Raw genomic sequence first — 27900 nt, 5'->3', positions numbered from 1 at the left:
GAATCATCTCAGGAGAGGAGCAAAGACAGAGTAGATAATGCAGATGTGAATAATAGTTCTGGATGTTTGCATCTAAACTGCATAAAATTACATCCTCTGACATATAATGTACCATTAATAAATTGTCTTGACAAGCAGTTGTTTATTATAAATTTTGCAACTTTTTATCCAGATGCCTTTGGTTTCATTAAACACTAAGATAGGAATCCACAGCTGAAGATGAATATTCCAGTATGAGTCTTATAGATGTAAAATAAATTTAGTGTTTTTACATTCCTATTAGCATATTTTAAGACCTGCCTCAGGAAAGTGCTTACTTGGCAGTGAGCTGAGCTCACTGTAACTTTGGATTTTCAGATCATTTTAGTGGCATGCCAGAGTCAAGTATGGAACTGTTCAAGAGACCATGGGCGAAGGGAGAGATTTTTTCCATTGAGTATTGGAGACTTTCTGGTAGCTCATGATTTTCCCATGTGACTTTCATGAATGCCCTGAGAAATAGGAAACAGTATCAGTGTCAGTATAGCCTAGGTTGGGAGTAACAATAACAATGCAGTATCTCTTCCACTAGAGAGTTATCACTGTTGTTCTGCTGGGGGGATAGAATTTCAACGCCAGCTTAAGAGTACCAATTAGCCCCCATCTTGGACATATATGAAGGCTGAGTGAGGAACCTGAATGTCTGCCTCCACCTGGCAGTAACGAGTCAGCACCTCTCCTTTCTTTGCTGGGTGGTTTCAGAGAAAGATGGCTAAAATATAAGACAGTTAAGATAAAGTGTCTCATAACATAACATCCACAATGTCTAGGTTTCAATAAAAATGACTCCATATTTGAAGAACAAGGAAGTTCTCACCTTAAAATAAAGAAGATACCCAATAGATGCCAACACCAAGCAGAGATATTATGATTATTAATACCTTAAAAAAGAGTTTAAGCATGAAAATGCTTTCAGTTCAGTTGCTCAGTCATGTCCAACTCTTTGCGACCCCATGACTTGCAGCATGCCAGGCCTCCCACTCCATCACCATCTCCCAGAGTTCAGTCAAACTCATGTCCATTGAGTCAGTGATGCCATCCAGCCATCTCATCCTCGGTCATCCTCTTCTCCTTCTGCCCCCAATCCCTCCCAGCATCAGAGTCTTTTCCAGTGAGTCAACTCTTCGCATGAGGTGGCCAAAGTACTGGAGGTTCAGCTTTAGCATCATTCCTTCCAAAGAACACCCAGGGCTGATCTCCTTCAGAATGGACTGGTTGGATCTCCTTGCAGTCCAAGGGACTCTCAAGAGTCTTCTCCAACACCACAGTTCAAAAGCATCAATTCTTTGGAGCTCAGCCTTCTTCACAGTCCAACTCTCAAATCCATACATGACCACTGGAAAAACCATAGCCTTGACTAGATGGACCTTTGTTGGCAAAGTAATGTCTCTGCTTTTGAATATGCTATCTAGGTTGGTCATAACTTTCCTTCTAAGGAGTAAGTATCTTTTAATTTCATCAGCATCTGCAGTGATTTTGGAGTCCCCAGAAAAATAAAGTGTGACACTGTTTCCACTGTTACCCCATCTATTTCCCATGAAGTGATAGGACCAGATGCTATGACTTTGTTTTCGGAATGTTGAGCTTTCAGCCAACTTTTTCACTTTCCTCTTTCACTTTCATCAAGAGGCTTTTTAGTTCCTCTTCACTTTCTGCCATAAGGGTGGTGTCATCTGCATATCTGAGGTTATTGACATTTCTCCCGGCAATGTTGATTCCAGCTTGCACTTCTTCCAGCCCAGCGTTTCTCATGATGTACTCTGCATATAAGTTAAATGAGCAGGGTGACAATATACAGGCTTGACGTACTCCTTTTCCTATTTGGAACCAGTCTGTTGTTCCATGTCCAGTTCTAACTGTTGCTTCCTGACCTGCATATAGGTTTCTCAAGAGGTAGGTCAGGTTATCTGGTATTCTCATCTCTTTCAGAATTGTCTACAGTTTATTGTGATCCGCACAGTCAAAGGCTTTGTCATAGTCAATAAAGCAGAAATAGATGTTTTTCTGGAACTCTCTTGCTTTTTCCATGATCCAGCGGATGCTGGCAATTTGATCTCTGTTTCCTCTGCCTTTTCTAAAACCAGCTTGAACATCTGGAAGTTCATGGTTCATATATTGCTGAAGCCTGGCTTGGAGAATTTTGAGCATTACTTTACTAGCATGTAAGATGAGTGCAAGTGTGCCCAATATACTACTGAGATCAGTGGAGAAACAACTCCAGAAAGAATGAAGGGATGGAGCCAAAGCAAAGACAATACCCATTTGTGGATGTGACTGGGGATAGAAGCAAGGTCCGATGCTGTAAAGAGCAATATTGCATAGGAACCTGGAATGTTAGGTCCAGGAATCAAAGCAAATTGGAAGTGGTCAGACAGGAGATGGCAAGAGTGAACGTCGACATTCTAGGAATCAGCAAACTAAAATGGACTGGAATGGGTGAATTTAACTCAGATGACCATTATATCTACTACTGTGGGCAGGAATCCCTTAGGAGAAATGAAGTAGCCATCATAGTCAACAAAAGAGTCCAAAATGCAGTACTTGGATGCAATCTCAAAAATGGAAGAATGATCTCTGTTTGTTTTCAAGGCAAACCATTCAATATCACAGTAATCCAAGTCTATGCCCCAACCAGTAACGCTGAAGAAGCTGAACTGAAGACCTACAAGACCTTTTAGAATTAACATCCCAAAAAAGATGAAATGAAGACATACAAGACCTTTTAGAACTAACACCCCCAAAAGATGTCCTTTTCATTATAGGGGACTGAAATGCAAAAGTAGGAAGTCAAGAAACACCTGGAGTAACAGGCAAATTTGGCCTTGGAATACAGAATGGAGCAGGGCAAAGGCTAATAGAGTTTTGCCAAGAAAATGCACTGGTCATAGCAAACACCCTCTTCCAACAACACAAGAGAAGACTCTACACATGGACATCACCAGATGGTCAACACCAAAATCAGATTGATTATATTCTTTGCAGCCAAAGATGGAGAAATTCTATACAGTCAGCAAAAATAAGACCGCGAGCTGACTGTGGCTCAGATCATGAACTCCTTATTACCAAATTCAGACTTAAATCGAAGAAAGTAGGGAAAACCACTAGATCATTCAGGTATGACCTAAATCAAATCTCTAATGATTATACAGTGGAAGTGAGAAATAGATTTAAGGGCCTAGATCTGATAGAGTGCCTGATGAATGATGGACTTAGGTTTGTGACATTGTACAGGAGACAGGGATCAAGACCATCCCCATGGAATAGAAATGCAAAAAAGCAAAATGGCTGTCTGGGGAGGCCTTACAAATAGCTGTGAAAGGAAGAGAAGCAAAAAGCAAAGGAGAAAAGGAAAGATATAAGCATCTGAACATAGCGTTCCAAAGAATAATAATAAGAGATAAGAAAGCCTTCTTCACCAATCAGTGCAAAGAAATAGAGGAAAAGAACAGAATGGGAAAGACTAGAGATCTCTTCAAGAAAATTAGAGATACCAAGGGATCCTTTCATGCAAAGATGGGCCCGATAAAGGACAGAAATGGTATGGACCTAACAGAAGCAGAAGGTATTAAGAAGAGGTGGCAAGAATACACAAAATAACTGTACAGAAAAGATGTTCATGACCAAGATAATCCCGATGGCGTGATCACTCACCTAGAGCCAGACATCCTGGAATGTAAAGTCAAGTGGGCCTTAGATAGCATCACTACAAACAAAGCTAGTGGAGGTGATGGAATTCCAGTTGAGCTGTTTCAAATCCTGAAAGATGATTCTGTCAAAGTTCTGCACTCAATATGCCAGCAAATTTGGAAAACTCAGCAGTGGCCACAGGACTGGAAAAGGTCAGTTTTCATTCCAATCCCAAAGAAAGGCAATGCCAAAGAAAATGCTTTAGTGAGCAGTAATTAACTTGCTCAAGCAAAGAAAAAAGTCTCAGCAAAGAAGTCAGTAAATCTCATAAAGAAGCAGAAGATATGAAGAAGAATCCAGTGGAAATTATAAAACTAAAATGTACAGTAACTAAAATTATAAAAAAAGCTAATGAATTGGCTTAACAGCAGTATGGTGTGAAAAGACAAAAGCTTTCGTGAACTTGAAAACAGAACGATAGAAAGTTCTCAGTGTGCGGAAAAAATGAGAAAGAGACTAAAAAAAAATTAGCCCATCTCCATGATCTGCAGAACTATAACAAAAAATCTAATGTTATCACAGTCTTGATGTATGGTATTGGTGGAGAAATAGACATAGAGCTCAATGCAGCAGAATAGAGAACCCAGATTTATGCCCACAAATGTAGTCCCAACTTATTTTTGACAAAACTACAAAAGAAATTCAATGGAGGAAGGATAGCGTTTTCAACAACTGGAGCAACTGGATATCCATTTTTTAATAAAAGAACCTTGATCTGTGTCTCATACCTTCGCATCTTATACAAACATGAACTCAAATGTATCAAAGACAAATTGAAAATGTAAAATGATAACATCCTTAGAAAAAATAAAGAAATATTTTGAGCCCTACCGATTAGGCAAAGAGTTCTTTAAATTTGTATTAAAAGAACCCTTCGTAAAAGGAAAAATTTATAACTCGAACCCCATCAAAATGAAAACCTTTACTCTGCCAAAACAAGAAACAGCCACCTGTTGATAAGATAAAAAGATAAGCCATAGACTGGGAGAAAATATTTACCAACCATATACCCATCAAAGAATTAGCAGATCAACATATAAAGTACCCTTAAAACTCAATAGTAAAACAAACACTCAATTAGATAATGCGCACGAGACAAACATTTCTCTGGAGAGGTTACAGATGAAAATATAGTCACACAAAAAGGATGCTCATCATCATAATTATTAGGGAAATGGATATTAAAATCATGAGATATCATTGCACACCTATGAGAATGTCTGAAAATGGCTAAAGGCTGTGACAACACATAGTGCAGACAAGACTGTAGAAAGATTAGAAATTCATACATTGCTGGTGGGCGTGTAACATAGTACAGTTACTCTAGAGAACAATTTGGCAGTTTCTTTAGAAAAACTGAAGTGCAACTTCCTTACAACCCAGCAGTTGTACGTTTGGGCATTCATCCTGAAATAATGAAAACTTGTATTCACACAAAAACCTTTACATGGATTATACAAGGATTCAGTTCTCTTAGTTTTAGAGAGGAGAGTGTTTAAACTCTAGTACCATGGATTATGACTCAGCAATGAAAGAAACAAACTATTAATTATATTCAACAACTTATATGACTATCCAGAGAATTATACAGAGGGAAAAAATGCAATCCAAAAAGGTTACATACTATATTATTCCCTTTCTGTAATATTCTTGAAATGACAAGATTATAAAAACAGAGCCCAGGTTAATGGTTGCCAGGTTAAAAGGAGAAGATATATGGCTCTTAAATGGAAACATGAAGGATCCTTGTGATGGAAATGTTTTATATCTTGACTGTATCATTGTCCATATCCTGATTGTAATACAGTATGGTAGTTTTGCAAGATGTTACAGTTGGGGAAAATTGGGTAAATGGTACATGGGATCTCACTGTATTATTTCTTACAAAAGCCTATAAATTCATAATTATTTTAAAGTAAAGTTTATTTAAAGAACACCAAAATGTAAATCATGTACTTTCCTTGTTCAAGTCCTCCAGTTGTTTACTGTGACTCTTAGAATAAAATGTATACTCCTCATGGCTACAAAGCCCCAAAGTTCACATCTCCTGCCTACCCCTCTGCTCTCCTTGCCCTTCCTCTAACATACCAAGCTGTCCACAGGGCCACTGTGTTTGTTGCTCCTTACGTCTAACACACATTTCTCCCTGTCTTCCCAACAGCCAACTTTCTCACTTAACTCAGACTTCTGCTCAAAGGCTGCTTCCTCAGAGATGCCTCATCTAGCACCCTGTTTGAAGAACACTCCCCATCTTAACTAAATCTCTTTCTCAGTCTGTCTCTCTTTTCTCCATACTGTCTATAATTGCTTAAAGTTCAATAAGCTATAAAGTAATTTATAATCTGTTTGAAACCAGATCTTTATATGATTATGTTTTCCTTCTAGAAATAAGATGTAGCAAATGTTGAGGTCCTCTTTGACCATGAAAACTAAATTTATGTGTTTTCCCTACTCCTTTGTTAGATTAGTTTATCATCAGATGTTTTTCTATGGACTACTATATATATATATACATACACACACTTCCCAGATGGCGCAGCGATAAAGAATCCACCTGCCGATGCAGGAGACGCAAAAGATGCAGGTTCAGTTCCTGGGTCCAGAAGATCCTCTAGAGTAGAAAATGGCAACCCACTCTAGTACTCTTGCCCAGAAAATCCCAGGGAGTCGCAAAGAGTTGGATGTGACTGGGTGTGCACACCCCCCCCCCCACACACACACTATATATATATATATATGCAGACACACACAAACATACATACATACATACATATATATGTATATAAACTTCCATGTAGATTGTAAGCATTGTATTTTGTTGATATCCTCATATACTACACATTATTTTGCAAGTTGCTTTTTTCAGTGATACAGGTTAGAAATGGATCTGTGGTAGTATCTACAGATATAATTTGTAGTTCATGGTGCAAGTGTCCCATGTTTTATTCAGCAAATTTATTTATCCTATTGAAGAATGACTTTTATCCAAAATTTTATTTGTTGTTTAAAACAATTACCTACACATCTTTATGCACATCTCCTTGGGCATATTTGTGAGAACTAGTTTGTAATTTGCATTTAATTTCCTTTATAGTACAATGACTGGTAATGTGAATTTCAATTTTAAAAAGTATGGTTTTTTTCTTGCTATTTTTTGTTGTTGATTTCTAATTTTTTCTAATATGACTGATGAATAACCCTTGTAAGACTTACACTGATGTTTTGAAACCTTGTTATCTTCTTTATGTCCTGATAGAAAATCTTTTTTTTTTTTTTTTGGTGTGTGTGTAAATGTGCTTTAAAAAAATGTGTTTTCTTTCATGCAGCTTCTCATGGTGCATGTGTGTGTGTGTATTAGATCAGAGTTTTAAAATGTAGGATGAAAATCCTCTGTACTAATATGATTTTCTGTTTTCTCTGTTCATTTCTGATATATGTTATATTTCCTACTGTGAACTATAGATTTATCCATGTCTCCTTGGAATATCAATTCTTGCTTTATAAGTTTTGAATTTATGTTGTTAGATGGTTAAAATTTATGATTTTTATATCTTTGTATTAGACTGTTGTTTTATCAGTATGTCATGACCTGCTTGAAAGCTCTTTTAAAGCTTTTGCTTTGAATTGTCTTTTGTGTGCTGTAGCCAATTCAGATTTATTTTCCTAGCATTCACCTTTATCTTCAACTTTCTTTCATCCTTTTTATAAAAGGTACATCATTTAAAAATAGAATGTGGTTAATTAGCTTGTTTTAACAAATTTGAAAATGTCTGTCAACAGATGAGCTAACTTAAGCACATTTATAGTTACTGTCGCCACTGAAAATCTGCTGTCTTGCTTTGTGTGTTCTCTTCACCGTGATATCTGTTTCTTCTCTCCACATTCTTGGATTTTATTAGATGCATCATGTTTGCTTTTTTCTACCTGCTTTTGTTTTGCATTTCCTAAATTGAAAATGATACTTCTATTTTTATTTGTTTAATGTTTCCTTTGTCACTTTAGCAGAAATGTTCAAACTTATACTTTTTAAAACAATGATTTAAATTAATTGAGCATCTATATATACACCCTAAAAGACATAAACTAAGATGTGTTTGCATCATTTAACTTCCAATTCTGTCCTCCACCCCCACCTCAGGCACCTCTTCCCTTCCTCCCCACATACATATGTGTTAAATTTTTTTTTAATGTTTTAATAATCAGTACCTATTTAAACTTTACAGTAACACTGAATAATTAACTTACCACTACTTCTTGAATTTTAATAATTCCTCCTGGCTTCATTTTTCTACTTTCTCTGGTATCTTCTTTGGTAATTCTTTTACAAAATACCTCTCAGGGACCCATATGGTGAGCCTTTATAGATCTAAAATTCCTTTATATTAGTCCCACTTTTGAATCATAGTTTATCTTTCTATAGAATTCTATGGTATCAGGTGGCTTGAAAGCTGGTCTCTGGGCAGTGTGCTATGGGCCCTGCCAGGCCTCTCAAACAAATGAGTTCTCACAGACTGTTTCATTCAAGGTGGATCTTCTCCCTTTCTCTCTGTGTAGAGGTGTGTGTGTGTTGAGGGTGTGTATATGTGCATGGGCAATGTATGCTTGAGGATCTGTGTTTCCTGGCTGATTGAAAATTGACTACACGGAAAGCGTTTAGCATTGCTTCAAGGAAACATGGGAGACACAGAGCTGCTCAGCCATCGCCCCAAAGCTGTTGCACACAACTTTCCTGAGTGCTTTCCACTGAGGATGACAGTGCTGTCTCAACACCCATGGAGAGGCCTTTGTTATTTTGCTATAATTGATATGTAATTGAGCTTCCTACTCTTCCAGGTGATTACCTTTAAGACAGCTTTTCAGTATGAACTCTTGAAGATAGGGGTGTGTCTTCGTCCATTTGGGGCTGCTGTAACAACAACATCACAACATTCACTTCCCACAGTTCCAGAGACGCTGAGAAGTGTGAGATCACGGTGCCAGCAGATTCAGTGTCTGGCGAGAATCTGCTTCCTTGACTGCTGTCCTTTTGCTGTAATTACTCATGAGCCCTAAGAGGTGAGGGATCTCTCTGGGTCTCTTTTATAAGGACACTAATAGTAAGGGCTCTGCCTTTATGACCTAATCACTTCTCAAAATATGTGACTCTTAATATCATCATTTTTTTGGGGGTTGGGGTTTCAGCATATCAATTCTGGAGAGTGTAAACACCCAGACAATAGCAGAGTATCATCAGTAGCTATGAGTCACCAGGCCCTAATGGGTCTGAAAGCTCATTAGATGAATGAGTTAATGTCCTATCCTAACTCATTCTCTTTGCATCTTGTGTTTCCCTGGTTTATCTTTTCTCCTGACTTCTACATTGTTATTATTTGACATCACTTAGCGCTGTGCTCATCTTGTCACAAAACCCTGCTACCTTCCTCTGCGGTACACTGTAGGAATGGCGGAAGAGGAAGACTCTATAGAAAGAAGACGTTTATGGAAATCATCAAGAGAATGGGGAATGTAATTACCACTGGTGTAAAGTGGAAATAACTTTCCTTGCTTCTTCATTCATTCATTTAGTAAGTATTTAGTGAGGATCTGCCATTGCCAACCACAGTTTCAGGTGCTGCAGATAAATTATGGACAAAATGCAGGTGATAAATGTGGCCTTGAAAGATGTACGCTGTTGGGAAAGACAGAGGTAGTTATTTGAACAAGACAGTTTTTTGTGGTATTCTACCAAATCGCAGTTACAGTCTCTGGATTTATATTTTTTTGATGCACATTTTTTTTTATTAACTTTTGCATTCATGTTCCTTTTGATTCACTATTGCTGTACAGTGTGGGAAATTCATGAATCTTTGAGAAATAACTGCTTCATTAATAGTAATTAATCCATTCTCCACATAGCAGCCAAAGTGACCAATTAAAAACACAAGCCTGATTGTATCAATGTATCGCTCAACACCTTTCAATGGTTTCTTCTTCTTCTTAGGATAAACGTGTGTCTTTGATGTGACTTCCAAGTCTGCCATGATCTAACCTCTGGCTACTTCTCTCTCTTTCTTACATCATGGTCTTCCCTCGTCACTGTTGGCTGTCCCCATGCTAGTTTTCTCTCATTTCTCAAACTTTCAACACTTCAATCCACTCTGGGTTCTGTTGGCATGAATAGTTTTCCTTCTTCTCCAACTAATTCCCAACTACCCTTCCTGTTAATTCTACTCACACTTCAAAATTAGCTCATATATCCAATGAGTTATTCTCTGAGACTCCACTGAGTCAAATATATTAAAAACTCCCCTGGTACCCTATTCTGATTCACAGTGCTTATTACATTGAAATGAATAATTAGTTGTTTATTTTTTCCCAACATGTAAACTATAAATTCAAGGAGAGCAGAGAGTATACCTGTCTGGTTCATTGTTTTATCCTTTGAACTTAGCTTAGGTCATAATATACTATAGATGCTCAGAAATATTTGTTGATAAACTAATTCAATTGTTAAGTAGATTTACTGTATGTGAAACACACTTGTCTGTGTATAAAGTCATGGATTAAAGCTTCTATCGATGATGGACATAGTAATATTTTCTCTTGGATGGGAATACAAGAGGAGTACAACTTCAGAAAAAATGACAAAATGCACATTAGGGTATGCTCTTGGATGAGAGATGAAATGAGTTTTGAGGAGGAGAAATTCTTTCATATTTCTTGAGTGTTCTGATATTGACTTGCCTAAATTGAACTACAGTATAAACCAAGGGTCCCTTGATGAAATGATCACTCAGCTTTTGTTCCTTTCATTTTGTTTTTCTTTCAAAAAGCCCTCTGGACATCTATCAAAACTACAAAGTGGAAATTGGTTAGCTTCATTTAACACCATATCCTGCTGCAAAGGCCTCACATCAAGGAACTTGCCATTTTACATTCTTCTTATTTTAATAGTTTTCCCAACTTCAAAAACTTGGAGTTGTAGATAGCTAAAGGCTCCCATCATAAATCCCTCGAAGATTCAATTCTATGAAGATGTTAAAACCCTGGTGTTTCAGCAGCCAAAGGAATATAAACTCTGATTCTTCATTGCCAGACTCTGATGAAATCACACTGATTAAATTAAGAGGCCTTTGGCAGCATGCACTGACTCTCTGGTGATTTAACAGGTAGAATTCCTTTGGCTTGGCTGACAGTATATATATGTCACTTAATCTCTAGCTGTTATTTTAAATTTGAGACATTAAAAGTTTTCTGGTTTTCATTCAAATTTCACAAGAATAAGACAGGAAACCAAAAGGTCATTTCCTCATAGGAAACGGTATTAAGGAGCAAATCATTCTTTCTTTGATATTCTTATATTGTGTTCATGAATATGAAAGCTTGTAGATGGAATTTGCAATTTATATAACTATTTAATGAGAGTATAAACTTTACAAGTAGAATTGTTAATAGATTTTGGAATAAAACATACACATTTTGATATATGTCACAGATACCACACCAGGAAGGTGTTCTTGTTTTTTTTATTACATCCCCTTTTTTCATGTTTGATATATTTCCTACTAGAGACTACCTTGTTTTGTTGAATTGTTAGTCCAGCATTAGATGTTTTGACAATAAAAATAAGAGTGTTTCCTATAAACAACTGTAAATATTTTTTCTTTTATAAAATAATATTCTATATTTGTTTATAATTAGCTTTGTTTTAGATTTGTGTTAGGAATGTATTATCTGCTCAATATTTAGCATTCAGTTTTTAAAAAGATATGCTCTGTATATCCCAGCTTAATTGAGGATTGATGTAACTTGTCATGATCAGCTAGGTCAGGAACTTTTTCATTTCAAATGCTGACTTGGTGAGGTGGTGTCAGGAAGTACTTAATGACCGAAAGAAACTAGAGAAAGAGATTAGCAATTATATTCACATTGTAAGATCTATGTAGCTCTTTATTTATTCAACTGACCTCTAACTCAAGTCAGAAAGTTATTTAAGTTCTCTGTGATAGCCTACAGATGATAAATCTTCCTGTTGGCATTCCTTTACCTGAGTTAGCATTCTAGAGTTGTCTGTTTTCAGTTTTGTGACTGTGGCATTTGAAGCTTTGTGTAATTAATTGTCAAAACTTGACCATTTCTTTAATTTGTTATTGGGCAGTTCATCAAGCATTCTTATAAGTATTATCATGGAAGGAGTTATAGCTCTGCAGGAATTCTTCTGAAGATGGACTCCATTCAGGAGTAGAAATGTTGTACATTTAACCAAATAATGGAAAACATCCTTGCGTGGGGAGTTCCTTATATAATAACAGAGCTAAAAGAAATGGAAACAGAGCAGTTACTACTTACCTAGCAACTCCACTGGACCAAGCTCTGTGATAGGTCCTTATGTGGCATGATCTTTAATTCTCACAACTGCCTTAAAATATGGCTATAGTACTGAAACAGTCTACATTTAACATGTGAGAAACTAAGGCATTGATTTCTTAAGTAGCTTACATATAGTCACCTAGCTAGTAAGCAGAAGAGCCTAAAATTCAAGCCAGTGCATCATTCAATGGTAAAATACACTACTAGCCCCCTACCCCTAATCCCTACCTCACCCCCAACAAACACACACTTTTTGTATCTTTTGGCCTCCAATTTTATCTTTATTTTTTTACTACAGTAGAATTTCTTCTCCTCTTATCAAAGATGGTTTGGTGTATTACATTATGTACCCCAAATGTAAACCATTTTTTTAGATGTCAAATTGAAGAGTTTTGCTCCTTGGAATCATACTCAGAACTTTGATATTTAAAAGTACTCTCATCATCATTTTTCTTACAGAAGAGGCAATAGCATGTTCTGTTATAAACTCTTTTAAGTCTTTATTTCCAGATCAGTGAATATAAAATCCAGACAAATATGCTGGGCTAAGCATAATAATGGCCCTTCAAAGATGTCCCTGTTCTGATCTTAGATACTTGTGAATGTTAGGTTACATGGGAAAAGGAACTTTGTAGATGTTGTTAAGCTTAGGACTTTCATATTGGGAGATTTTTCATAGATTATCTGAGAGGGCCAAATGTAAGCACAAACATCTTTAAAAGAAGAAAAGGCAGGTGGAAATGATGGTCAGAGGCAGAGAGAGAGATTGAATGATGATGCTACACTGTTGACTTTGAAGGCAGAAGACGGGATCCTGAGTCAAGGTCTGCAGGTGGCCTTTAGAAGCTGGAAAAAGGAAATGGAAAAGAAGTGCAGACCTGCTGCCCCTTTGATTTTATATACAGTAAGGCCCTTCTGACCTTCAGGACTATAGGATAATGAATTTGTGTTGCTTTAAGTAATTTGTTAGATCTGTGATAGGAGACTAACACAGATGCTATTGATTTAACTTTAATTTTAGATGTGAAATCAAACATAGATTGCCTTTTCTCCTCAGTGGGAGCCCAGTAGTTCTACATAGAAGGTGTTTAGGAATAGCAATGGTGATTGAAATGAGGAGCTGGGAGGCTCATATTGATACTATCTTCACACAGCAAGTCATCTTTCTTTAGTAAAAAATAAAGCTATTGTTTATTTTGTATTATTCCATATTTATTTATTTATAGCTTGATTTAGGACTTCCCTGGTGGTTCAGACGGTAAAGCATCTGTCTACAATGCAGCAGACCCGGGTTCAATCCCTGGTTCGGGAAGATCCCCTGGAGAAGGAAATGGCAATCCCTCCAGTACTATTGCCTGGAAAATCCCATGGACAGAGGAGCCTGGTAGGCTACAGTCAGTCCATGGGGTCGCAAAGAGTCAGACAGGACTGAGAGACTTCACTTTCACTTTTACTTTACTAGTTTTGGGGTTTGGAGGAAAGTAAAATTACACTTGAGTTTCTTCTTGTGTAAAGGGTGTTTTGAAGACAAAATTTGGCAATGGATCATCCCCCATAGAGTAGAATAAAGAAAATAATGTTGCCTGCCATTCCAGTTCTCCAAAGATTGAGCCCTTCACCACTGTAATTGCCCAACAAAGTTATACCCTGAGGGGGATTCAGGGTGGAGAAAATTAGGAAGCATTCTGTGCTTAGGATATTGGACCTAGATGGTTTAGATGCATTTGAGATATTAATATAAATAATTTCAGTGGTCCTCAGTTTTTACATCTTCCCATGAACAGATAGAAAAGCACTAAAATCATTAACGTGTGTGTGTGTGCTGCGTGTGCTCAGACGCTCAGTCATGTCTGATGCTTTGTGACCCTATGGACTGTAGCCTGCCAGGATCTTCTGGCCATGTCTTGATTTCGCAGGCAAGAATACTGGAGTGGATTGGTATTCCCTTCTCCAGGGATCTTCCTGACCTGGGGACTGAACTCTGAAGTACTCTGCATGGGTCAATCTCTTGGTTACACTATCCAAAAAAAAAAAAACAAAAAAAGGATGCAAGATGTTGAAATGCATAGGTGTGGGAACCGTGATGCCTATTTTGCCGACCAAAATGTCACTTTTTGTTATTCTCTGACCCCTGAGCAACCCTGTCCTCAATACCTAGACCTGGGAAGGTTTTCTTTGATTTTCTTGCCAATCTCACTGTGCCCTTAGCCAGGACCTGGGCGCTGCTTTCCTGGAATCTGGAAAAGGAGGTCAGAGACTTTTCAGCTGTAGTCCTTCCATGAGAGTCCCAGTATTCCATAGCATTTTTTTTTAAAGCTTCCCTGTCACTGAATCTCAAATGAAACTCATTTTTATGCAGAGCAGTATAAAGAGCATCAGTTGTGAATTCTGATAGACCAAAGTTTGCATTTGAGCTTTCTCACTAATTAGCTGTATAGCCATAGGTAAATTGTCGTAACCTTTCTGAACCTAAGTATCTAATCCATAACATATGAATAATAATGCCTACCTTGCAGTGTCTTTACAGTATAGAGCTGAAATAATGTATGTAATGGGTCTTGGACAAGGTCTTGATTTTAGAGGGCATCCAAAAATGGCCAGGAATTTGCAATAGTGTTGGGGGCATTTTAGACACTAGAGAGAGTGAAGTGAAAGTTGCTCAGTCGTGTCCAACTCTTTGTGACCCCATAGACTATACAGTCCATGGAATTCTCCAGGATAGAAAACTGGAGTGGGTGGCCTTTCTCTCTTCCACAGGATCTTCCCAATCCAGGGATTGAACCCAGGTCTCCTGCATTGCAGGAGGATTCTTTACCAGCTAAGCCACAAGGGAAGCCCAAGAATACTGGAGTGGGTAGCTTATCCCTTCTCCAGAGGATCTCCCTGACTCAGAAATCAAACCGGGGTCTCCTGCATTGCAGGTGAATTCTTTAACAACTGAGCTATGAGGGAAGCCCACTAGGGAAAGGTGAGTTAGTTTTCAGCAGTCAAAATATATCTTGATTCACATTATTGTACAGCAGAAACCCATACGACATTGTAAAGCAATTTTCCTCCAATTAAAATAAAATATTTCTCTAGAGCCTCAAATTTACTAATTCCATCTTTGTAAGTTTGAACGGTGAGAATTAAAACTAATTTAGAATCATCAATGTATTCTTTCAAACTGAAAATATGCATTTTTACCTTTTTTTAAAAAAAATGGTGTGATGGAGATAGACAGGCAAGAGTTCACAGGACTGGTCTGCATTGCCTGAAAGGCTAAGACTGGCTTGTCAAGCACATCTGCATTGTTAATAACTGTTTTAATTTGCCTTGTTCACATAATGGTTTTCTTTAATGTGAGATTAACTTCAATTAAAGCATTTTGTGGTTATGTTCATTCTTAGATTTTCCCTCTAATTGCTCTCTGTGTATTTCTTTTGCATTAGCACCAATTTACTTGTGCCTACAACTGCAGTTAGAATTAAGCTGAACTTTTGAATCTTAGCTTTGAGTCTTTTTTTTCTGGGAAGTTTAAAAATTGAATCTATTATTAAGCTAGTGAAAGGAAAACCCTGTAAAAATTCATACTATGATTATAACTGACATGGCTCCTTTTCTAGTGTTGAAAGGATTAGGGAGATTCAACATCTGAGTTATTGATTGTGTAAGATTCTTCATTTTCTCTCTCTTATTAGAAAGGAAAGTTTCCCAGGCAAAAGAAGATGCACGGCAGTGTTGTACAGGCCTCTTTTATTGATTGTCATTCAGAATTGTAAAGTATTGACTGCATTGATTTAAAGTCTTATGGACAAGGAATGCTCATAATTCTATGTCTGAATGAGAGAGAGGGAGAGAGAAAAATTGGGTCCACTGAAGATTGCTGAAACTGCCAATTAGTGACACTGGTTGTTACTTTCTATAAAGAAGGGCAGGGCTTCTTGCAACTGCAAGGCTATGATGATGGAATTCACAAGACTTTGGGATAGCTCCAGACAAAGTGATTACGTGTTAGAGAAGACTCTTCAGAGTCCCTTGGACTGCAAGGAGATCCAACCAGTCCATTCTAAAGGAGATCAGTCCTGGGATTTCTTTGGAAGGAATGATGCTAAAGCTGAAACTCCAGTACTTTGGCCACCTCATGCGAAGAGTTGACTCATTGGAAAAGACTCTGATGCTGGGAGGGATTGGGGGCAGGAGGAGAAGGGGACGACAGAGGATGAGATGGCTGGATGGCATCATGGACTCGATGGACGTGAGTCTGAGTGAACTCCGGGAGTTGGTGATGGACAGGGAGGCCTGGAGTGCTGCGATTCATGGGGTTGCAAAGAGTTGGACATGACTGAGCAACTGAACTGAACTGAACTGCTGCTTTATTCCAGAAAGACAGTAGGTGCTTAGGGATCTTGGAGGAGGGGAACTAAAATATAAAATCAGAAGAACAGAATGTTTTCAGGTTTGGAGGAAGAAGAAGTGATGTCTTTATGAAGAGATGGAACTTCAGCATCTACCTTCAGCTTCTGAAGTATGTAGTAGACCCTCCGAGAGTGCAGGCCATTATGGAAATATGTGTTTATAACATTGCAGTGGGGGTGGGTAGCATCTCAAGGTGTTTTTAGTTGGCTGGCATAAATAGGTCCCTATACCATGTAGATCTTAATTTATCATCTATGCTTCAAGTAGGGGGCAATTCCCTCATGAGAGATGTATAGACTTTTCCAGCTTCTTGACCTGTAGTATTTCTTGAAGTCCTATTTAAATAAGATACAGAGGAAAGAAACAAGGTGAGATTTCTCGGTTGGAAGGAACGTAAATTAGTTCACTTGTTTGACTGTTGGGGCAGTCTGTGTCCTGGAGTAGGGAAGTGATTTATCAGAGAGGAAGTAAGGTATATGATAGAGTCACATTAGCGCTCAGGCTTATAAATCTACTCTCCAATCACTTTCACTGCACTCACTGGAAAAACTTCAATGTAATCATTAGGGAAATTCCTATGATGTGTTTTAAAACAAAAATTAATTCAAAAGGGGTTATTGGATAGTTATTGTTTCAGACACTGTCCTCAGTGAATATAATAAAGATCCCTGCTTTACTGGAGCTTATCTTAATGGAGAGAGATACATAATGAATACATGATAAATAAATAAGCACAAAAGTGCATTGTATGTCAGACTGTGATGAGTGCTATGGAAACTAATAAATCAGGAAAGCAACAGAGGGAAGTGATGTTTGAGCAAAATATGAGCAAAGTGAAGAGGTGCATTTTAAATCTTTGGGGAAGAATATTTCAGTGGAAACAACAATGTTCCTAAAGAAAGAATGTGCTTGATGAGCTTGAGACCTTGCAAGGAGGCCAAAGTGGCTGAGCAGAGTGAATAAGAGAGAGAGAGAGAGTAAAAAGAGATGAAGTCAGAGCTAACACAGTGATGGAGTACACAGGGCTTTTAAAGCAATATTAAGGATTTTTGGCTTTGAGGGATTTGATTATTAGTTTCATGTGTCAACTTGGTTAGGCTATAGTACCTAGATATTTAATCAAACACTAATTTAGATGTTGTCAAAGTATTTTGTAGATGCATCTGGCACCAATAATCTTGATTATAAAGGAGTTTGTCCTTGATAATGTGGCAGACTTCATTCAATCAAATGAAAGTCCATAAGAACAAAACTTGAGGTTTCCTGAGAGAAGAAAGTTAGCCTCATGACTTCAGCATCAACTCCTGTCTGAGTTTCTAGCCTGCTAGACTGCCCTATAGACTTCAGACTTGTCAGCCTCCATCATAACCCTGAAGAAATCTCTTTATTTTGTTCCAGTTCTCTATATAATGTGTTCTATTGATTTGGTTTCTCTGGAGCACCCTGGCAGATAGAAATGAGGCGGGAAACTATTTTAGGGTTTTGACCAGAGAAGAAATATGGTTTTTCTTAGGTTGAGAATAAGCTGCAGGGGTTCAAGAGAGGATGCAGGCTGACTAGTTAAGTCTATTGCAGTAACTCAGAGGTGAGATGTGGGTAGCTTTGCACGAGGAGAGTAGCAATTGAAGTGGGAAAAATGGCAAATCCTGAATGGATTTTAAAGGTAGAGTCAACAGGGTTTGCTGATGGGTTAATGGAGAGTATAAAAAAAGGAAGAATCAAAGTTACTCCAGGTGTTTTGGACACATGTAGAAAAATGAGGTTGCCATGGACTGAAACTGGGGAAGATTTAGGAAAGATCAATTTTCAAGAGGGGATGAGATCAGAATTCAGTTTACCCATGGTACATTTGAGATTCCTATTAGCTATCTAAGTGTGTGTTGGGAGTAAGCAGTTGGACATAACAGTCTTGAATTTTATAAGAGAGATCAGGATAGGAGGTATGAGGTATAATTTATAGCCTCAAGAATAGATTAGATATTTTAAGAAATGTGTATAGATAGTAGAGGAGATAATATCCAAGGCCTTGAGACCTGAGTACTCCAACATTAGCAACATGGGCGATGAAGAGGAAATGGCAAAAAGACCAAGATGAGGCAGCTAGTGTGATGGGAGGAGAACCAAGGAAGAGGAATTCCCTAAAAAATAAGTGAAGGAGGTGTCTGAGAATACGTCAACAATGACAAACTATTGCTTATAGGGTAAGATCTGCAAGTTGATTATTTGATGTAACAATGCTAACCTTCATGAGAGCTGTTTTGGTGTAGTGGTAACAAAAGTCTGGAGAGGAAAACAGGAGAGAAGGTAGATAGGGAGAATATGTTCTTAGGAGTTTTCCTATTGAAAAGAGTATTTTCCAGAAGGGTTGTGAGATCAAGATGCCTTAAAAGAGATGCAAATAAAACATTGAGTTTATATTCTAGTGTGAATAATTTTCTTGGGAGCTAGTGCTTCACTGGAAGTTCTGCTCATAGAGGAGCTAAGTAAGACTGTTCATCTGTAGCAATGGGAGAGAAGGCAGTGTACCTACAAGGGCTCAAATGCAGGCAGCTGATAGATGTGGAAATCATAGTATGTGAAAAACCACTTCTGATGACTTTACTCTTCCAAGTAACAATAAATAAGACCATCAGCTAAAAGTGAGCACACATAAAGAGATGCTAAGATTTGAGGGATGAAGAGACTGACTGGTCACCCAGGGGTGGAATGGAAAAAGATTAAGAAAATGTGGTATATGGAAGGGCAATTGAGAGTTCTTGTCACAGACTCACAGAGCTCTAGGCTTCTGTCTTTACTGTTGATTATGGATGCAGAAAACATATTTTTAAATTGATATTTTTATATTTTTTTGGTGGGCAGTTTTTGCTTATTAGTATGAAAGTAGGAAATTTCAGTCAGAATTAGAATGAATTCTGGTAAATGAGACTAAAGGTAGATTTTTCTTAGAATTATTATACCTCTAAAAATTGTGTTAATCTAACAAATGCCTCTAAAACGTTGTGTTCATATAGTTGAACATAATATGATACAATTAAACCTCGACACCCCAATTAGAATGTGTCCCAATCCCCAAGGTAGATCTTGGAGATTTAAGAGAAAACCAGTATCATTAAGGATATCAAAAGACATTAAGTCTCATCCAGCCTAATGGGTGGGAAAATGTCATTTGATATAATTAAATCTAAAACTATATTTCTGAGAACAATTTACAATTGAAATTTTTACACTCATATACATAAACAAAAATGTAGACTATTTGGGAAAAATATATCCTTAATTGTCACATTTCCCCTGATGTGAAGTCGATATTTCAAACATGAGAATCGTCAAAATGGAGTATTACTCAGCAGTTAAAAAGAATTCATTTGAATCAGTTCTGATGAGATGGATGAAACTGGAGCCGATTATACAGAGTGAAGTAAGCCAGAAAGAAAAACACCAATACAGTATACTAACACATATATATGGAATTTAGGAAGATGGCAATGACGACCCTGTATGCAAGACAGGGAAAGAGACACAGATGTGTATAACGGACTTTTGGACTCAGAGGGAGAGGGAGAGGGTGGGATGATTTGGGAGAATGACATTCTAACATGTATACTATCATGTGAATTGAATCGCCAGTCTATGTCTGACGCAGGATGCAGCATGCTTGGGGCTGGTGCATGGGGATGACCCAGAAAGATGTTATGGGGAGGGAGGTGGGAGGGGGGTTCATGTTTGGGAATGCATGTAAGAATTAAAGATTTTAAAATTTAAAAAATAAAAAACTAAAATTAAAAAAAAAATTCATGATTTGTCAGCTGTGTTTGAAAATAACTCTTCCTTTAGTATATTGCCAGACCTCCTTGTCTCTGAAATATTCAGTCCTCTTAAAAAAAAGAGCAATGTCTAGTTCTTTTTGGCACTTGTGAAATGATAATAGAAGCTTTGAATAGTTTTGCTTAGAATTCACACCTATTTAATTCCGAATAAGAACTGTTGAAACAAATAAGAAAAACAGTGTAAGAACAAAGATATGTGAATTCAGACACGATGATCTAAGGAAACAGAGTTTTCTCTTTCATTTTAACAATGCTAAGAAAACTAAACTCCTTTAAAAGTTATCACTGGTGTTTATTAAAACAAAATTTTCTCTGAGCTGAAGATATGCCCTTGAGGTGAAAATATTTTTCTTCACCAAAACCTTGAGAAAGTTATAATTGACTAATAATTCTCTGCTTTAGGAAAAATACAACCATCATTGCAACTTTTATTGTAAAATAGTGGATTGATTCTTAGCTAAATTTTAGAACACTATTATTTTGGAGTCCTTTCTTTATTGCATTCTTTCCGGAAGAAAGCCTCATAGTTCTCCTTTGATGAGTAGAGCTTATTTTCTGTTTTACTTCAGAAAGAGTCATCTTTCATAGACTGTGGTAGCTGTGGAGTATGTTTAGATCTTCCTCCTGGAAAAAACTTACTGTTCACTTGCCAGAGGAACAATTAACTGACACTTCTAGTTTTGTCACCATCAGGACCCATTTCAACTTTCAGGCCAAGGTAATGCTTTTCCTAGGCAGCCCCTGACCCACGATTGAGTAGGTTAGAGGTACTGCGCCTGGTCATTTCTGCCCAACATGGGACTCCTCTAAAGGGTGCATATTGGTCTGGAGCTCCAGACTCATTGCTATGAGTTGGACATGACTTTTTCATACATGCATTGATGTCTGAGGGCTTCCCTTGTGGCTCAGATGGTAAAGCGTCTGCCAACACTGCGGGAGACCTGGGTTCGAGCCCTGGGTTGGAAAGATCCTCTCGGGAAGGAAATGGCATTTCTGTGATCAATCCACCTTCTCTCGTTTAGCTTCATAAGCCTGAATCCCTCCCCACATCCACATATTCATCATGCTCATAACTCTGTCTCAGTATTTGCTTCTCATAGGACTCAACTGATATATTAACATTCCCCTAAGATACTTAATGTATGCTTGTTGAACATCTCCTACCCTATATGTCAATTACTATGTATGGGGTTGCAAAGAGTCGGACATGACTGAGCAACTGAAATGAACTGAACTGAATGCTAGATATTGGGAATACAAACATCATTTAAACATGATTTCCATCCCAAGCAGCTCACAAACTAATTAGGAGGAGAGCACCATAAATAAGAAATGCAAAGGAGCCAACACAAACATGGATCTATAACTATGGAGTTTCATTAGCTTTCAATTGCTACATTAAAAAATCTCCACAAGCTTAGCACACTTGAAGCAGTGTCCAGTTCTATCAGTTAGATACCTGGACAGGCTTGCTTGGATTCTCTGTTTAGGGTCTTAGAAGGTCAAAAATCAAGGTAACAGCCAGGCTGGGCTCTTATATGGAGGGTTTAGTGAATAATCCACTTTCAGTCTCATTTGAGTTTCTAGTAGAATCTAGTTCCTTATTGTTGCAGTACTGAAGTTCTTGTTTCCTTGTTGGGTGTCATTCAGTAGCCTTTCCTGTATTCTTTATCATGCAGCCCCTTCCATCTTCAGGTCAGCAATGGTGTATTGAATCCTTCTGATTCTTGGAATCTTTCTGACCTCCTCTTCTACTGCCATTCAGAGAAAACTCTGCTTTTAAAGGGCTAATATATCCTACCTGGATAATATCCCCTTTGATTAACTCATGGTCAACTAATTAGAAACTTAATTACATCTGTAAAATCCTTTTATTAATTAACCTGGTCAGAGCTTGAATGAATTCTCTTCAAATTCATGGTCCTGGGAATTGGGCAGAAAATCTTGAGGGACCATTTTAGAGTTCTACCTACCATAGGGATGTAGAGGAAGGGTTCATAATAGTGAAGGTGAGGAGGGGAAATCTACCAGGGCGAGACGAATGCTGAGCTAAATTTTTAAAGAGTAATAATAAAGTCAAATTGGGAAATTTAAGCCAAAAATTGAAGATTTGAAGTAATATATTATGAGCCAGCATACATAAGTAGGACTCTTGCTTAAGAACAGTGATGGTATGTCCAATAAACTAAACTTAGGAATTAGGTTTATTGTTGGGAAACCATCCTAGAATTTTAAGCAGATGATTGGTATGTATGTTAGAGAGTGACTTGTCAGCAATATTGGAGAAGGAAACGCCAATACACTAGCGTTCTTGCCAGGGAAACCCCATGTACAGAGGAGCCTGGCATGCTAAAGTCCACCAGGTTGCAAAAGAGTCAGACATGACTTAGTGACTAAACAACAGCAACAGAGGCAGCGATATAGACAGGAGATATTACAGTGTAATACTGGAGCCAGAGGGATCAACTAGAAGCTGTGAAGACTATGCATCTGAGAGACAGTAGTTGTCTGAATCAGAACATTGATAGTGGGATGGGGAAGAGAAGGACGTTTATAATTTAGGAGGTAAATTTTGTATCACTCAGTGATGGATTGCGTGTGGAAAATGCTAGAGGTGAAGCAGTCTAGGATGACTTTTAGTTTGCTGCTGCTAAGTCACGTCAGTCGTGTCCGACTCTGTGCGACCCCATAGACGGCAGCCCACCAGGCTCCCCCGTCCCTGGGATTCTCCAGGCAAGAACACTGGAGTGGGTTGCCATTTCCTTCTCCAATGCATGAAAGTGAAAAGTGAAAGTGAAGTCGCTCAGTCGTGTCTGACTCTGTGCAACCCCATGGACTGTAGCCTACCAGGCTCCTCCATCCTTCGGATTCTCCAGGCAAGAGTACTGGAGTGGGTTGTCATTGCCATCTCCGACTTTTAGTTTAGGTAGCAGTAAGTGGGACTTCTGTAAATTAGTTAAGGGATGAGAGCAGGGCAGGCTAACTGGAAGGAGTTGGAAGGGGTAGGACGATGATGAATTCAGTATTTGAAATGTTGAATCTGAAATAGTTGTGGAACATCCATACCATCAACTTTTGTCTCTCTACTGGATCAGTACAAAACATATTCTTTTAGTTCCCATTAAAAGTAAAACCAGAAATCCTCCCTGAATCTCTCATAGCCCTCATGTTACCAGCTTACACTTTTTCTTGCTCTTCCATAGCTAAACTTATTCAGTCTCCTTTCATTGACTTTCTTTTTACTTTTCAGCTCTTCCTCAGCTTTGCTTCCCACCCAACCATTCTATCAAAACTGCTTTGTCAAAGTCAGAGGTGGCTTTCGTGTTGGCAAGCTAAATGGACATTTTTGTCTCCTCAATTTACTCAGTGCCCCAGCAGTATTTGATGTAATTGGCCTGCTACTTAAATCCACAAATTGACTTAGCAGTACTCACTGCAGATCTTGAAAATGAGAAATAATGATCACACATGCAGTTCATTACAACAAAATGAAAATAATACTGAAATGAATAATGCAAACCATTTATTTGAGCTGTTCTCATTGTGTTTTCCTCTCGGCAAGCTTAAAATAGTAGACTAGGTAGTTCAAACTGCATGTATCAAAACTATGTTTTTTTTTCCTTCCTTAGAAGAAATATCTTCTTACATCAAAAGCTAAAGTCTTTGCCTATGCTTGATCTTGTCCTTTCATAGGTCTTCTTAAACAGGCCTGAAGAGGTAACGACAACAACAACAACAACAACAACAACAGCTTTACTAAGATTTAAAAACAAGCAGGCAATAAATGTTGACCAGATTTCAGAGGCAGAGAGAGAGGTGAGATTGAAACTGATTTTGAGGCCAAGTCATCCACTTTTTTCACTGTTGCACAGCATTCATTCTCATGCAAAACAAAAAATACTGATTTTCTATTCATTTATCTAAGTTATGAAATATTGCATGAAGAATTTTATAAGTTGCATGTATGGAACATGCATGTTCTTACTATCTAAGAAATAAATAATTGAAAAAATAATTGAATCAGTTTATTTCCCAGTAAACCATTGACTTAATTTTAATATTTTTCATCTATTTCTTTATAGTTTTGCTCGATATATATCCATGGGGTCGCGAAGAGTCAGTCACGACTGAGCGACTTCCCTTTCACTTTTCACTTTCATGCATTGGAGAAGGAAATGGCAACCCACTCCAGTGTTCTTGCCTGGAGAATCCCAGGGACGGGGGAGCCTGGTGGGCTGCCGTCTATGGGGTCACACAGAGTTGGACACGACTGAAGTGACTTAGCAGCATATATATATATATATATATATATATATATATAGAGTATATAGTCTGATTTGCATGTTTTCATCTCTGTATAAATGAACTACTGAGGATATAGGTTTTTGTTCCAAATATTTGTGCTTTATCCATATTGAATATTCAGTTGGTGTGAATTCATTTTCATTGTTGTTTAATATTTTAATATATGATTATGTTGAAATTCATTTGCCTATTCTTTTGATAGACATTTAAGTTGTTAACTGATTTTGCTATTTTATTTTTTTGGAATATCTCCTTATGAATATATGTGATCATTTATCTGTTTATTAATATATACTTATAAGTATGCCTTAATTGCTAGGTATTGCTAGTTGCTCTAAAAGTAGTTGTGGGATATGAAAATTCTCATTTATTGTTACTTCTCAGACATTATTTTCAGAAATATGAAGTAATATCTATAGTTGGTTTTCATTTTCACTGCCTTCTTTTTTACCTTGATTGCACATCAATTTGTATATAAAACTTAGTCATTGATTTTTGTTTTCTGTGAACTGCCTGTTTGTATCTTTTGATATTTTACATTGGATTCATATATTTTTCTTTATTGGTCTGTATAATTCCTTCATATATATGGGCAAATAAATGTGGTAGGTATTGTGTTTGTGTGTTAAGTTGCTTCAGTTGTGTCTGACTCTGCAACTATATGGGCTGAAGCCCTCCAGGCTCCTCTGTCTATGGAATTCTCTAGTCAAGAATAATGGAGTTGGTTGGCATGTCTTCCTCTAGGGAGTCTTCCTGACCCAGGGATCCAACCTGCATCTCTTATGTCTCCTGCATTGGCAAAAGAGTTCTTTACCACTGCCACCACTATTGACAAAGGTAAGGCTATGGTTTTTCCGGTAGTCATGCATGGATGTGAGAGTTGGAACATAAAGAAAGCTGAGTGATGAAGAATTGATGCTTTTGAACTGTGGTATTGGAGAAGACTGTTGAGAGTCCCTTGGAGTTTAAGGAGATCAAACCAATCAATCCTAAAGGATATCAGTCCTGAATATTCATTGGAAGGACTGATACTGAATCTGAGACTTCAATACTTGGGCCACCTGATGGGAGGAACTGACTCATTGGAAAAGACCCTGATACTGGGAAAGATTAAAGGTGAGAGGAGAAGGGGATGGCAGAGGATAAGATGGTTGGATGGCATCACAGACTCAATGGACATGAATTTGAGTAAGCTCCTGGAGTTGGTGATGGACAGGGAAGCCTGGCGTGCTGCAGTCCACAGAGTCACAAAGAGTTGGAAATGACTGAGGGACTGGACTGAACTGAACTGATAGCATTAGCATTAGGGTCACCTGCTCTTGGCTTTTTCCTTTCTCCCCTATCAGCCCCTCTCTTTACCTGCTCCTCCCAACCCATACCACAAATCTACTCTCCAACTCTAGGTTCAAAAGGTACTTACTATTTAGTTCAAATGGTAAAATTAAGTTATCATTGCCTCTTTTTCTTCCTATACCACACTGATAGGACTACTGAAGCTTGGGAGGCAGGTGCTTGTCAGAGGTATGGCAAGTGTTTATGAGCTTAGAGATATATTTGTGGAATTTGTTGCTAACAGTTACAAAGGAGATATTTGGAAAGGCTCTTGTCCCAACAATTATGCAGAAAAGGTCTAGTCAAGTGTTCAGAGTGTTCAGAGGAATTCTCTAGTGTTTGATTATGGTAGCCTCTGTGAATAATTTAAATGTTCTGGTTGAATAAGTAAACTCACCAGCATTTGATTCTTAAGGAATAGATAAAAAGATATATTCTTTCTTTTTTTTCATGTAACTGAAAATTGTCTCTCAAAAGTAGTGGCATTTCACTTTGAAAGAAAGTTGGATCCTTGCTTTTTCAGACACAAAACATTTTATGAGATTTTTGCAGTTTTTCAAAATTTTTGAAAAATCTCTACTTGCAATCTCTTAAAAGGCCACAAGCTGACAATATTATTCCATGGAAGTCAGTTTCCATTACTGATGTTCCTTTTTGCACTGGGTTTCTGTCAGTCCAAGTTTTTTTTCTATACTGCTTTTTCTCCCTCTGGCTGGACCTGTCTTTCTTTTACTTTCTTTGCCTTTTTTCCTTGTGCTTCTCCCCGCAAGACTCCTTGTTTCTTTATCCTTTTTTTTTTTTACTTTGTCATACTACTTTTTTTGGAAAAAAAAGTTTTAAGTTGCTTTTAATTTTATTTACTTATTCATCTAGGCCACACCACGTGGTATGCAAGGTCTTAGTTCCTTGATCAGGGATGAAACCTATGCCCCCTGCACTGAAAGCACAGAGTTCTAACCACTGGATTGCTGGGGAAGTTCCAGCTTCCTACACTCTTCTAACTATCCATAATATAGAATTATATTTTAATATAAATGTGAATATGCATATTTATTTAATACATGCACATAGAAGTTTGAGCAATTTAAAACTGCATCATGTGTCAAAAAATTGTTGCTAATATTTTTCTATTGAGACAATGTCTTGGGACTGCGCATTCTATTCTACTACATTTTAATTTGATGAGGAATTAACTCATATCTACTAACATTGATCTCTCATCGCCTCCTAAGTTTTGCTACCAATATTATTGCTTTTAATTATTCTGTTTACTAAGATACTTAAGTCTTTATTTTTTGTTTCATACTTTTAGAACTATTTAAAGATATATCACTATGAAATAGAATAAAATTAAGACTCCTTTTAATTAAAAATAAATAAATAAATACAATTAAAATGAAAGACCGCCCCCCCCTTATCACTCTCCATATACCCCTCACAACCTTCACTATTCACTTTTGTATACCATATATGGCAACCCACTCCAGTATTCTTCCTGGAGAATTCCACAGACAGAGGAGCCTGACGGGCTACAGCCCATGACATCACAAGATTCCAACATGACTTAGTGACTAAACCAGCTAGCTAACCATCATTTTGTATACTATATTTTGCAGTTTGTAACATTTATATTCTATTAAGTCAGTAATTAATATAATTCAGTTAAAATTAATTTACAGTGCTTTGCTTGTAGGTTGGGTTTCAAAATGGCAAATGAAGAAAGGGCTCATACAATATAATGATTATACACACATAATCTACTTCAAGATTAAATATTCTGAATAGATCTACAGAAAAAGTGTGTAATCATATATTATACCAAAGAGAATGAGAATCTTGCAAGAGACAGGTCAGTGGGTATTCAGATCCTTGTTCAAAAGCAAGTCATAATGAAAGATAAATTCCAAACGGAGAGAATATACTTGCAAATCACAAATCTGATGAAGAACTTTCTCAGAATACT

The 27900-nt window shown here is 37.5% G+C and overlaps 1 long non-coding RNA gene across 10 annotated transcripts in view; it reads left to right on the top strand.

Annotated features, from left to right (window-relative positions):
- LOC138419530 (uncharacterized) overlaps window positions 1–27900 on the top strand; it is a 639926-nt gene that overhangs the window by 203670 nt on the left and 408356 nt on the right. For 8 of the 10 annotated variants that reach the window (XR_011249001.1, XR_011249004.1, XR_011249003.1 and 5 more), the window contains exons 3-4: window positions 23994–24116; window positions 25350–25442. The exons of 1 other annotated variant lie outside the window; for it this stretch is intronic. This is a non-coding gene — a long non-coding RNA (uncharacterized lncRNA). The remainder of the gene's footprint in view (window positions 1–23993; window positions 24117–25349; window positions 25443–27900) is intronic. One more of the 10 variants, XR_011249007.1, reaches the window with a different exon arrangement.

This window comes from Ovis canadensis, chromosome 1 (assembly GCF_042477335.2).
Source record: "Ovis canadensis isolate MfBH-ARS-UI-01 breed Bighorn chromosome 1, ARS-UI_OviCan_v2, whole genome shotgun sequence".
Classification (NCBI taxonomy): domain Eukaryota; kingdom Metazoa; phylum Chordata; class Mammalia; order Artiodactyla; family Bovidae; genus Ovis; species Ovis canadensis.
The sequence above is the reverse complement of the archived record's forward strand: the minus strand, read 5'-3'. Positions and strand labels throughout refer to the sequence as shown.